This window comes from Meleagris gallopavo, chromosome 3, assembly GCF_905368555.1.
Source record: "Meleagris gallopavo chromosome 3, MGAL_WU_HG_1.1, whole genome shotgun sequence".
Lineage (NCBI taxonomy): Eukaryota > Metazoa > Chordata > Aves > Galliformes > Phasianidae > Meleagris > Meleagris gallopavo.
The window spans coordinates 44,232,850-44,245,110 of record NC_139406.1 but is presented as its reverse complement, the minus strand read 5'-3'; the positions used below and the strand labels follow the sequence as shown (position 1 = coordinate 44,245,110).

Here is a 12,261-nt window from a genome sequence, read left to right as displayed (position 1 = left end):
TTACCTCCAAGCAAGAACAAAACTCTTCCGTCCTCCTCTGCCAGCTCCTTCATTCCCCATTCCACCTCATATTGTGATTATGGCTATTGAGGCTGCAACACCATACACTCTGCACCGCAGCGTGTTACAGTTGCATCTGCTAATCACTTAAGGACCAGTTCTGTGATTGTGCCAAGCTGTGCAGCAGGCAGTCTTCCAAGTTTCTGGGTTGGAGGTGATAAATGAACATGGCCCAATCTTCTTCAGAACATCTTCTTCAGAATGGCAATAGGATGCCACTACAGCATGTTGTGGCTGCTTTCAAACCTGGTTCTGGGGAGTGGGTTCTGCAGTGTGAGTGTGGACTTTTCTCTGTTTCTTCCTCTCTTGTATATATGTACTTCCCAACTATTAAGAAATTTCCCGAGGGAAATGAAGGAGCACTGTTTCTGAGATACGCCTTGAGAGCAGACAACAGATCTCTCAGAGACAGGAGTTGCAAGTGAAATTGATAGGAAAGAAAGTAAAATCTAGAATGCAGAATCACTCTGACTAGGTTAAAATAGGATGGGGGGGGATTGGGGAAACATACAGAGTCGAATACATGATGCCGTGATTCTACATGATTGAGATGAGTAAAAATAAAAGAAAGAAAGCTGGACTGAACCAAAAATAGGGAGAAGGGAGCATGAGCTCAGATAGAAATCTGACACTTCAGGGAGCTATTTGTTTTTCATATACATATGAGAAAAACACTCAGTGATAAGAATGTTCTAGCATCCTAATGTATAGACTTGCACAAGATAAGTCAACCATACTCTAAACACTGTCCCACTGTCTTTTGCTTTCAATTCCCAGAGCAAATTTGGTTACCAAGCTTTTAACTAATCTGTGGACTTCATTCAGTTTTATCCCCAGAAAAAGGAAAAAGCTTGCTTATTTCAAGTGGTACTCTTCTCAAGAGGAAGCCAATACCTGCTGCTAACTCAAGTGCCAGATGGTGCACTGAGATTTATTTAGACATGACCCACTTCACAAGAAGGAGTGTTGCCCACATTAGATGATACCTGATAAAGGATCAAACTACAGTAGGCTGATGAGACTGAATGTAAAGTGATGCTGGGCCCAGCACCACCTTTCTGGACTAGATTAGGGAAGAAAGGAGTGCTGAACCAGAGTGGGGAAAAAAGAAGCTTTATGTATTTTTGTTTGCTGTGACTATCTGAAAGTGGGTTTTTGCTGGTCTGCCTGAAAAAGATATCATAGATGCTGCCTTTGAAACTTCCTCTTGTCATTTCTTAGCTAAAGGAGCTAGTCTTCTCTTCAAAAGATTGGGATAGCATGTAGCCTTCCATGCTGTATGGGAACTGGTAGGTCAGGGCTTGAGCTGGTGATGGAGCATCCGGTGAAGGGGTGTGCCTGGCCAAAGGGAACACAGGCACATTGTTTGCACCTGTGCTCCCATGTGTCCAGAAGGAGTGGACCCAGGGCAGAGGCATGCTGGGCTCATATAAGGGCAGCCACTGAAGGGAGAGCAACTCTTGGGCCTGGGCTGCTTCTTGAGGGGGAGTGCTGTGTGGCTAGAGGGCCCCTTCACCAATAGGGTGAGTTCAGCTCTTCTTTCTGTATATGATTATTGGCCTATCTGTGAATTCTTTGCCTAATATCTCCAAGGATCTGTCAGAAGCAATGTTGCTTCTTTGTGAGCAGAGTGCATGCACATGATAGATAACCCAGGAATTCGTACCATCTCTCTTACATAGCTGTGTGGAAAGATATATTTGTGAAGCTAATCTGAGCAAGTAGCATCTATTTATTTAGTCACAGCAATAAAGCACAAGCAGTGAGTCAATGTCCATAAGGACAATCAAAATTCTTTGGATTCTTCTTAATTAGAGGTGTTTGCCAAAATGATATTGTCTTACTGTAGTTGTTTTTTGTAGTTGTTTCACTGCTTAGATCTCTTTGGGAAACAGTTAAGAAATTAATATGTCATATCCAGATCAAAATGTCTGACTACCAGGGTGTAAGTATCAGAAGTAGTATCCTCAACTTACTGTGTCTTCAAAGTTATTAATAATCTGTTACTGGGCCCAACCAGAGGGATTTTTTTTATCTTAAAATTCTTTCAGAGTAACCATGCTTCTAATTGAGTAGCAAACCAAATTTCCACAAAACTGGTATTACACCAACTGCTGGAGCTGTCAGCTGATCCAAGCATGGCATCTTACTTGCTTGGGACAGCTGTCTTTTGTCCCTGCCTGCTGTGGCTGCTCTCAGCTGGCCTTTGCTTCCCAGTGCTTTAGAGCTGCTTACCTGTGAGGCTACTTCTCACCCAAGCTGTGCTGCTATACCTGGCTGGGACTACTTAAGTGTTTGAGACCTCAGCAAGTATCAACCCAAAAAGTCAAGTCCTTGTGTCAGGAGATTCTTCATGTGAACATTGAATTTTTGGGTACTATCTGTAAATCAGTTCAAAGTAGCACAGTGCCTAACTTACAACAATATTCTGTCAAGATGCTGTATACTGAGATTTTGTTTGCTGTTCATGCATTTTTAGCTCCTTTGGGATGCTCTGAAGGGCTTGGTTTTCCTTAGGTTGTTTGTTAGGTGGATTCAAACAAAGTGTCTTAACTACTCAGATCCTTTTAGCCAGGGTTTGTTTGCCACACCAGTCAGTGGCAATGAATCATGGAAGAGAAATCTTAGTATTTAGGATGTAATAAGCTGGAGGATCACTAATAATTGTTTCCAAATCATTTTTAAAGACATTTAAAGTCCGGACTCCATGGTGTTCTGCAAATTTGAGTTTAATGACTTAATTATGACCTCCATAGAAAGAGAACTTGCTTTTGTTTGATCTTAAATTTGATACCTAATAATTTCCCTGAGTGTTCTGTAGCTTCCATACTGTGAGAAATAATGATTTGCCACTCCTTAATCACCCTCTTTGCACCACTTATGGTATCATATTTATCACATTTCCTCCTTCCCTCTCACAAATGTTTTCCAAGTTGAAGAGGTCAAGACTGCTTACTCTTTTCATGTGGAAGTTATTCAACTTTTGCATATCAATTGTGCCTTTCTTCTTAGCTTCCTTGCTCAGGCACAATCCTTGTGAAATAAATGTCAAGAACTTAATGAAATGTGAAATCTGATTGTAAAAACAGGACGTTAATTCTTGGCATTTTTTTCCTATCTTTTGACACAGTGTTAATCCCTGAGAGATCTTCTGTCTTAGATTGTGACAGCTTTACATGTCTTCTGCAAGGATTTTTTTTCTGAAAGGTTTTTGAATACCTGTAAGTTTAAACAACTGTAATCATCTGCTCATTGACACCTTCAAACGACCGTAATAAGTTTGTAAATGAAATCTGTGTTGAGTTTCCTCTATCTCATATTTATACTTCAGTCACTGATTTTAGTCTCGGTTATAGTTTCTACAAATTTGCTTGGTACGAAAAATCAGGCTTACTGGCCTCTGAACACACTCTCTAGTTCTTTTTAGGACTCTTGACAACTCTTCTTTTAATATATAGAAGGGCCTATCGTGGATACATCCAGCTCAACCTTTACATTTGTTAAAAGAAGCGTGTAGGTTTAAGAATATAAATAATGAATTAACCAATAAGACACTATACAGTTCATGACTGGAAAAGAGTTTCCGATAAAGATAGCAAGGCATAGTTTTCAGTCAACCATCCATTTTTCTTTTACTTTCCCTTACTTCCTTTATGCTTGAATCTTAGACTTGGTTCTCAAGAAAAGAATATTATTTCCAGGGCAACACTAATAATGCATGTGTTTGGGGATTTATTTTCCCTTTAGCTTGAGTAATTCTGGTCTTGGGGAGAGGTTGCAGGCAGTTCTTTCCACCATAACCTGAAGGCAAATGTCATTCTTCTCCTATGGAAGTAGACAAGAATAATGCGGGGTACAGTCTTAACGTGAAAGTGATGAGATACTCATGTGTCCTTCATTCCACTCACAGAAACCTGCCAACTTCTGGGAATGAACTTCTTTATACAGAAGAAAATACATTTATATACTAAAATCTGATTTTGAAAATAAAGAATTTATTTACTTAGTGATTGATTATGAGATGCTTTCAGACTACTCATAAGTATGTACAAATTATTTATTCCTACTCCAGAACAAAACGCACACAACAGTCTCTAAGCCTGAAACATCTCAGAATTCTTAGTGTTACCAAGAACACTGGTGTCACAGCACTGAATGGATTTCTTTTTTTTCCTAAAGGGATCAACCTTCCTGCTCACAGGCTTCCATGGTCATGCAAAAATCTTTTTTTTTTTTTTTTTTTTTTTAAGATCCTCTTTGAGTTCCATGTGGCAAGAAAAAGGTTAGTAAAGTGACAAGCTGGAGAAAAAAATTGAAGTGAGCTGTTTTTCATGGTTAAATCAACAGCCATATACAAATCAACGTCCTACTTTGCAAAAATGTTTGCAATGATGAGCAAGATCCCTGGGATTAAAAGATCTTAGGACAGTAAGAGGATGAAGATGCTAAAGATGCTCTACTAGTAGTTGGACTCATGTAAGTATAAATAAAACACTGTTCATTTCCTTTTTTTACAGAACACTTTCTCATCTTACTGAAACAGAAATATTATGTTATCCCTAAAATCATCAACTGCAGACTTATGTAACAATAGAAGCTGTTTTCAGGAACAATATTAATTGCAGTCTATTATAAGTCATGGAAAACATTTCTCAGTGTTATGAGTCATGCTTTTTCTCATCAGGCAAAGTGCTGTGAACTGTATTTCCTGAAAACAATACTTTTACTCAGTGCAGGGGCTGTGTTAGCACTGACATCTGATGGCTTTCCAATGTTTTATTCTGAAATAGAATGGGCACTTGTGGAAGGACTGGAATCGTATCATCTTTATTTGGAGTTCTGCAATGGGCATCTGATGCTGCCATAGCAACAGATCCCTGAGTTGTTTGAATTTGGAGCCACTGCATCTATATTCCCTGTTGTGATGGGAAAGAGCTGTATTGATGGCCTGCGTTCACCATAATTTTTGCCACTCCAGATGCCTGCAGCAGTCTTCATTTCTGTCATCAGGGCTGTATTTCCCTAGGGTTTTACATGGAGGCTTGTTCTTCTTTAGTTCTTCCTCTCTCCTGACCTAAAATTTTGCCAATGCCAGATTCTCGGAAGCTAGAGCTTCATGTGCATCTGTATTTACATACCCAGACACCAAAGCTGTCCTTGAAGTCTGATAGTAGTGTCTTGATATTGTTATTATTTGTTTGCAAAGTATTATCACTGGATATATAAATATACATCAAAATACAGAAATACTTATATGTATATATTGCACTCCCAATCACAAATGAGGGACAGTAAAATATGCCTTTTACCAGACATATAGTGATATTCTTCCTGGGCTTAGCAGAAGTCTGATGTAAGAGATTAAAACATTGTAACTTCTAAGTAGAGAAGTAAATTTTCATAGACGAGATATTTAAAATTCAAGGAATCAGATTAGATTATTTTAGTGGTTATTTCTAGTCCAACCATCAGACTTTTTTTTTTTTTGCTAATTTCCAACCTGAATCTCCCCTTTCGCTATTTATTCTCTCTCATCCTACTGCTATCACCTGGCAGAAGAGGTGATTCCCATTTTGCCATGATCTCCTTTCAGGGAGTTGTAGGGTGATAAGGTCTCCCCTCTTTTTCTGCGAACTCCCAGAATTATAAATTATTTGAGTTGGAAGGGACACTTAAGATCACCTAGTTCCAACCTCTCAGCTATATCCAGGGACACCTCCCTCTAGACCAGGTTGCTCAAAGCCCCATCCAACCTGCCCTTGAATGCTTCTAGGGAGAGGGCATCCACAACCTCACTGAGCAATCTGTTCCAGTGTCTCACCACCCTCACAGTAAAGAATTTCTTCCTAATATCTAATTTAAAATTACTCTCTTCCAGTTTAAAGCCTTTTCCCCTTGTCCTGTTGCTACATGCCCTTCAAAAGATTCCTCCCCAGCTTTCCTGTAGGTCCCCTTCAGGTACTGAAAAGCTGCTATAAGGTCCAGCCTTCTCTTCTCCAAGCTGAAGAGCCCTAATTCTCTCAGCCTGTCCTCATAGGGCAGGTGCTCCAGCCCTCTGATCATCTTCATGGCCCTCCTCTGGATGCTCTCCAACAGCTCCACATCCTCCTTGTGCTGGAAGCCCCAGAACTGGACAGAGTACTCCAGGTGGGGTCTTACAAGATCAGAGTAGAGGGGCAGAATCACATCCCTCAACCTGCTGGTCACACTTCTCTTGATGTAAGCTAGGGTATAGTTGGCCTTCTGGGCTGTAAATGTGCATTGCTAGCTCATGATGAATCTTTTATCAACATGATTGAACAATCCTAGTTCCCTCAGATGCTACCAATAAGACTTGTGCTCCAGACCCTTCACAGCTTCACTGCACTTCTCTGGACACACTCCAGATTTTCAATGTCTTTTTTGTAGTGAGGGCACTACATCTGAACACAGCACTCAAGGTGCAGCCTCACCAGTGCAGAGTACAAAATTATTGCCCTTTTCAGCATCCCTTTTCTGTACTGAGTGCAATTCTGGAGTTACATCTTTTCTCAATTGTTAGCACCTTCCCAAGTAATACTGGTTTTTCTCTCTTCATTCACAGCCGTTTCTGTTCTAAACTCAGCTCCATGTGCTCTCAGGTCAATCATGTCACTCTGGTGGAGTAAAGGTCTAAAGGTAAATTATGTTTGCATTTCCTTTTATGAATTTTTGTGCAGAGTAATTGTATTGGGTATCTTTGTGGTGACTGAGAATCAGGTGTCCTAGAGTATTTTCCAGTCCTTCCGTAATTTGCAAATGCTCGCAGTCAGAAGTGGTATTATTACAAAGAGCTGCTGTCTATTAAAATATCACCAGTGGGAATCCATCAGTGAAATTTTACGTTCCATTAGTGAAATTTCCGTTAGTGAAATTAGTTATACAGCCAACATAACCATCTATTACTTGTTGGATCAACACTCCTTTCCCTTCCTGCCTTGGAACAGGCACACAATTCATGGCACTGCTACAACAGGGAAATAAAAAGGGAGTGTTTTTGGATAGAGTCTCTGCTATAAAATAGAAATTTGCCTGTGAAGGGAAATACATCCATAGGAATACTGTTAAACAGCTATTACTGAAACAGTGTGGCAATGTATGTAGGTAGCTTTTCACTGTATTTAGAATATCACTTTTCAGTTTAGCATATGTCTCTTCGAAACCATTTTAAGTCGAAAATGAAAACATGCTTGAAATCATATAGAGGTTCACAAAGGGGCTAAAATTAACTTACTCTCAGTGATATAATTAAACCAGTAGAGATGATAAACTTCCCCGGAGATAAACATCCTTAAATAAACTCCAGTTCTGCAATAGCATATTTTTTTTTTCCCCCACAAACAACAAAACACAAACGCACAATTGAATAAGCTGCTATACCTCATGGCGCCCATTGAAAGAGAAGACTCAACAGTGGGTTAGGCCAGCATCATATTTGGTTATGTTATCAGAACAATTCTGAGTATGAGTATCTCAGAAGAACAGTTACCCCCTAGCAAAAAGCACTGGGGAATATTTCAGTTCTGACACTGAGATCCTAATACCATTCAGAGAGCACTGGGCATATAGGTTGCTGCCTTTTCCCTGTCTGGCACCTCAGTGCAATAGTGTGGAAAGTAGGCTGTGAAGCACAACCTTCAATCATGTTGTTAAAAATAAACACATTTATATTTTGTGACTGGAGGCTAGCACTGGCTTTATTGCTCTCCATAAACTTTCCATCACTCCTGAAGATTAACCAGCTTAGGAGCTTTTAATATAACATCATCATTACATTTGCTTTGGGTAAATTTACCGAAAATGTCTTTCCAGATAAATAAATTGCAAGATAGCAAGTGAGATGAGAAATTACTATTAACAAGCTACTGTTTTGCAAAGCTTAGCTTATAAAAATGTCTGCTGGGTTTGGCAGTACTCTTCATTCTCATTTTGGGGAATGAAGGTTTGGTTACATTAAGATTTCTTACTTGTTCGAAAGTGCCCTCACATATATAAATAAGAGGAGCTGCCAAGTTCTGAAAATAAATCACCGAGTTTGCTTGGAGAAATTTAGGAATCTCTTAGGGTTGTGAAGATTGGAGAAAAAAAAAAAAAACAATGTGTAATATCTATATTTGTCTTAAGAAAAAATATTTTTCAGTAGGTCATTGGATATTCACACAATACTTCATCAGAGCCATCTTCCAAGGACAGGCTATTGCACTGAAGAAATGAGTGCCAGAGTAAAGATTGCTAGTTGTTTGTCAAACTCAATCCTGGAATAATCAAGTATCCAACATCTACACAGAGAGCTTGGCCTGCTGATGAGAGGTTTTTTTTTTTTTTTTTGGAGTAGGAATGACAAAGGAATGCAGCAGCAGGAAACCAGAGTTTCATGAGCCAGGCAAGTAAAAGCAGTGCTGGGGCTCAGTACTCATCTTCCAACGTTTTGCAAGACATCCACTTGCTTACCTACAGGACTGGAGGAGAAGATAGAAAGATCCAGTGCTGAGGTAATTGCTTTGCCGGGACTTTACAGTCTTCCGACCACACTTCAATTCTAAAATGCAAAAATCATGTAGAAAAGAACCTTTACAGATGATTAAGTGACCTGAAGTCTCATGGATGCATTCAGATGTTATGGGAGTCATTAACATGTTAGAATGATAAAGAAAATGTCGTGAATTTCTCCTGGAGATACAGGATTCTAAAATGATGGTAGTATGTTCCTATTATATTGTTTACTTTATATTTTTATTGTGTGAAAATGCACATCCCTAGAATTTTACACGCAAATTGGTGCCTCATGATTCTTCCTTCCATGTGAAAGAAATCAATAACCGAGCCCTATTTTCAGTAAGTTGAGCTCCATAGGTATACATCTGTCCTTATGTGTGCAAATCCCAAAGCTATCCTTGTAGCCAAATGTTTTGATGTCTGTTATTTGAACAAAAAATGTTGCGGACAGGGATAAAAACACAAGTGTGTTTTGTGCCAAATTATAGGTCTCAGTTTCCTGGAGAACTTGAGCATATGAATTCAAATTTATATGAACAATATATCTATTGATATGTTATCTCTCTTTGGGCATATTCAAGTGAGAGACACTGGCTCTGCAGTTGAGAAGCTCCTTATCATTTAAATGATCAGGCACCCGGACATAATTTTCTGTCCTGAAACACTGCGGTGTCATTGCACTCCTTCCTTGAACCACAAAAGACGTGTTGGATTGCTTCAGGCAGCATATTTTGCAGGGACTCTTCAGCATGCTCTTCTTCTTGCAGACCTGTTATACATTATCAGTCTAGTCACAAAGAGGCAATAGGAAAAGAGTAAGCTTTGCAAACAGACGTGTCTGACACACAGCTCTCCCTCCGTTATGTGGACAATTTTATTTACCAGTTTACATTTTGCATAAAGTTCTTCCTCAGCATAAAATCTCTTGCTGCAGCCCTGCAGAGCAAGGGAAATGTGGACACATTCTCTTTAAAGTTAGGAAGTTCTTTCATAGAATCACAGAATCATTTGGGTTGGAAGGGACCCTCAAAGGCCATCTAGTCCAACTGCCCAGAAGCAGGACACCTACAGTTAGGGCACGAGCTTCCCAGAGCTTCTCTTCTTGCCTGTCAGGGCAGGCAGGTACCTCTATATAATATGTCAGCTGGTATGGATTGTGGCAAAAGTTACCTCAGCTCTCTGGCTAAAGAATAAGCAAAAAGCTGTCCGTTTTCCTGGCAAAATTCAAGCTGTGCAAACAGACCTTTTTTCTTGCAGCGATTTCTGCTAACACCTTTCTGACAAAGAAGGATGCCACAGGATGATGAGGAGCATCTGGAGCCTTCTCCATTCTGACTTGCACATTGTCATTAGAGAGTAATTTTATAAACAAAGATTTTTCAGGATGTATTTCAGATTTGCAGAGCAAGGTATTATCTGCATCCTCCTTCTAGTTACATGTTCTGCACTTTGGAAAGACTGCACGTTGTCTACTGCTGACATCTGTTTTGCATTTCAATACATGATCAAAAATGTAAAAAGATGGATTTTTGAACTGGGACGGTTCCCACCTTTAGCTGACTTTCCAGAATGCAGTGGAATTGACCGACTTCATCTCTCAGAGCAGGAGAGAGCACTGCCATCTATCGACTGGGTCGCTGCATAATGCTTCTGACATTTAAAGTGCTTTGGGAGTTTGGCAATGCTTCAGAACCCCCAGTAGCGTTCTCAACTTCCTGTTTTAATGCACCAGGCTTCGATGACACGTTCCCGAGATAGAAAATAGCTACTGCCCATAACTCAAAGTGCGATGCTTTTAAGCGCTGCAATCTAAAACATGGGGCAGGGGAGAAAAAAAAGCCTTTCAGTTATTTCTTCCTAATATTTGACTTAGGTCCCTTCTGGCATTTGACTAAATGCTAAATAAAATGCAGATGCATATAATAAACAGAATTATCTACTCCCACACACACCTTTTGTTTACTAAGCATATAGAAGCAAGGCCCATTTGTTACCTCTTGTACATATCTTCACATTTCATAGAATCATAGAATTGCTCAGATTGGAAAAGACCTTAAAGATCATCAAGTCCATCCACAATCTAGCCATACTACCCTAACTCTAACAACCCTCTGCTAAATCATGTCCCTGAGCACCACATCCAAGCGGTTTTTAAACACATCCAGGGATGGTGATTCAACCACCTCTCCTATTCCAGTGCTTAACAAGTCTTTCTAGAAAGAAGTTTTTCCTGACATCCAACCTAAACTTACCCTGGTGCAACTTGAGGCTGTTTTCCTTCATCCTGTCACCAGTGAGAAGAGACCAGCCCCGCTCTCACTGTAAGCACCTTTCAGATATTGGAAGAGAGCAATAAGGTCTCTCTTCAGCCTCCTCTTCCCCAGACTAAAAAACCCCAGTTCCTTCAGTCACTCCTGGTAGGGCATATTCTCCGAGCCCTTCATAAGCCTTGTTGCCCTTCTCTGGACCTGCTTCAGCACCTCAGTGTCCTTTCTGTACTGAGATGCCCAAAACTGAACGCAGTACTTGAGGTGAGGCCTCACCAGTGCCGAGTACAGGCGCACGATGACTTTCCTAGTCCTACTCACCACACCATTCCTGATACAAGCCAGGATGCCACTGGCCTTCTTGGCCACTTACTGGCTCATATTCAGCCAACTGTCCATCAGTACACCATGCTGCAAAGGTTAAATTAATTCATTTCCAGTAGTTTAAAATCAATGTATCCAACACCAGAATGAACCCCAAACTAGATATCAGTGAAGAATATCAGAAAGGAATGCCAACAGAATTTTTGCGTAGTACACCATTTTGCTGCCGTACACTCTATTCAGGGTACTTCAGATTAAAATCAGGAGTTCTGAGCTGTTTTACTAGGACATTCACAAATTTATGGAAGCTGCATTTTCTTCTATCAGATGTATGATCTAGTATATACATAACAGAAAACCGCAAAATATTCCATGACATCCATTAGGGCAATAAGCATAACTCATGCAACTGCTGTTGGCAAAATAGTCTTTGCAAGTCAAGACCCGTTTGGCCAGTAGTTCATGCTACCATTTATTTCCTATAATTGTGCATGTATTTATTTTTTAATGTAAGACATAAATAATAATTTTAAAAATGTAATATCTGCCATCTCATTAAATATCTCATGAAAAAATCAACTTTCCAACAACCACCAAAGTCAGCTCTACCTGCTCAGTATGCCAATATGGTTTGATTCTGTACTTAGCTACATAGGTCGGTCTCTTTTTCTCTTTCCTCGCCTACAAGAAGTGAGATTCACATTTAGAAAACAGGCATCGCCTTGTCTGGTGAGTTCAAATTCGGCATCTTGTGGAGACCACACACCCGAGCAATTGGCGTAGATGACCACTGGGTGGCACTAGATAACAAGGCTGAGGAGCCATTCCCGCATACACGAACTGGTTGTCAGATATTTTAAATGCTGTATTCACCATAAGGAAACAAAGAAAGGTAAGTGCGTCACCTCTAGGAAGAATTGACATCTGCTACTAGATTATAGTGCAGTCTTAAAGATGTCAGCTTTTGAACCACCATTTTCTTTAACTTTCAGATGATCTTTTAAGAGGCAGTAACTCCAAGGCTTTTAATTTTCCCTCTTGTGGCTTCTGAAGTGAACTGGGCATCTTACAAATATCCTCACTGGGTTTCAGTGTT

General features: G+C 40.0%; 1 long non-coding RNA gene across 1 annotated transcript; it reads left to right on the top strand.

The window, feature by feature from the left end:
* The first annotated feature begins 4,314 nt into the window (after nucleotides 1–4,314).
* LOC109366730 (uncharacterized) lies at nucleotides 4,315–8,925 on the top strand. Its single transcript, XR_002113265.3, has 3 exons — nucleotides 4,315–4,536; nucleotides 6,644–6,717; nucleotides 8,414–8,925. It is a non-coding gene; the product is annotated as an uncharacterized LOC109366730 (long non-coding RNA).
* The last annotated feature ends 3,336 nt before the right edge of the window (nucleotides 8,926–12,261 follow it).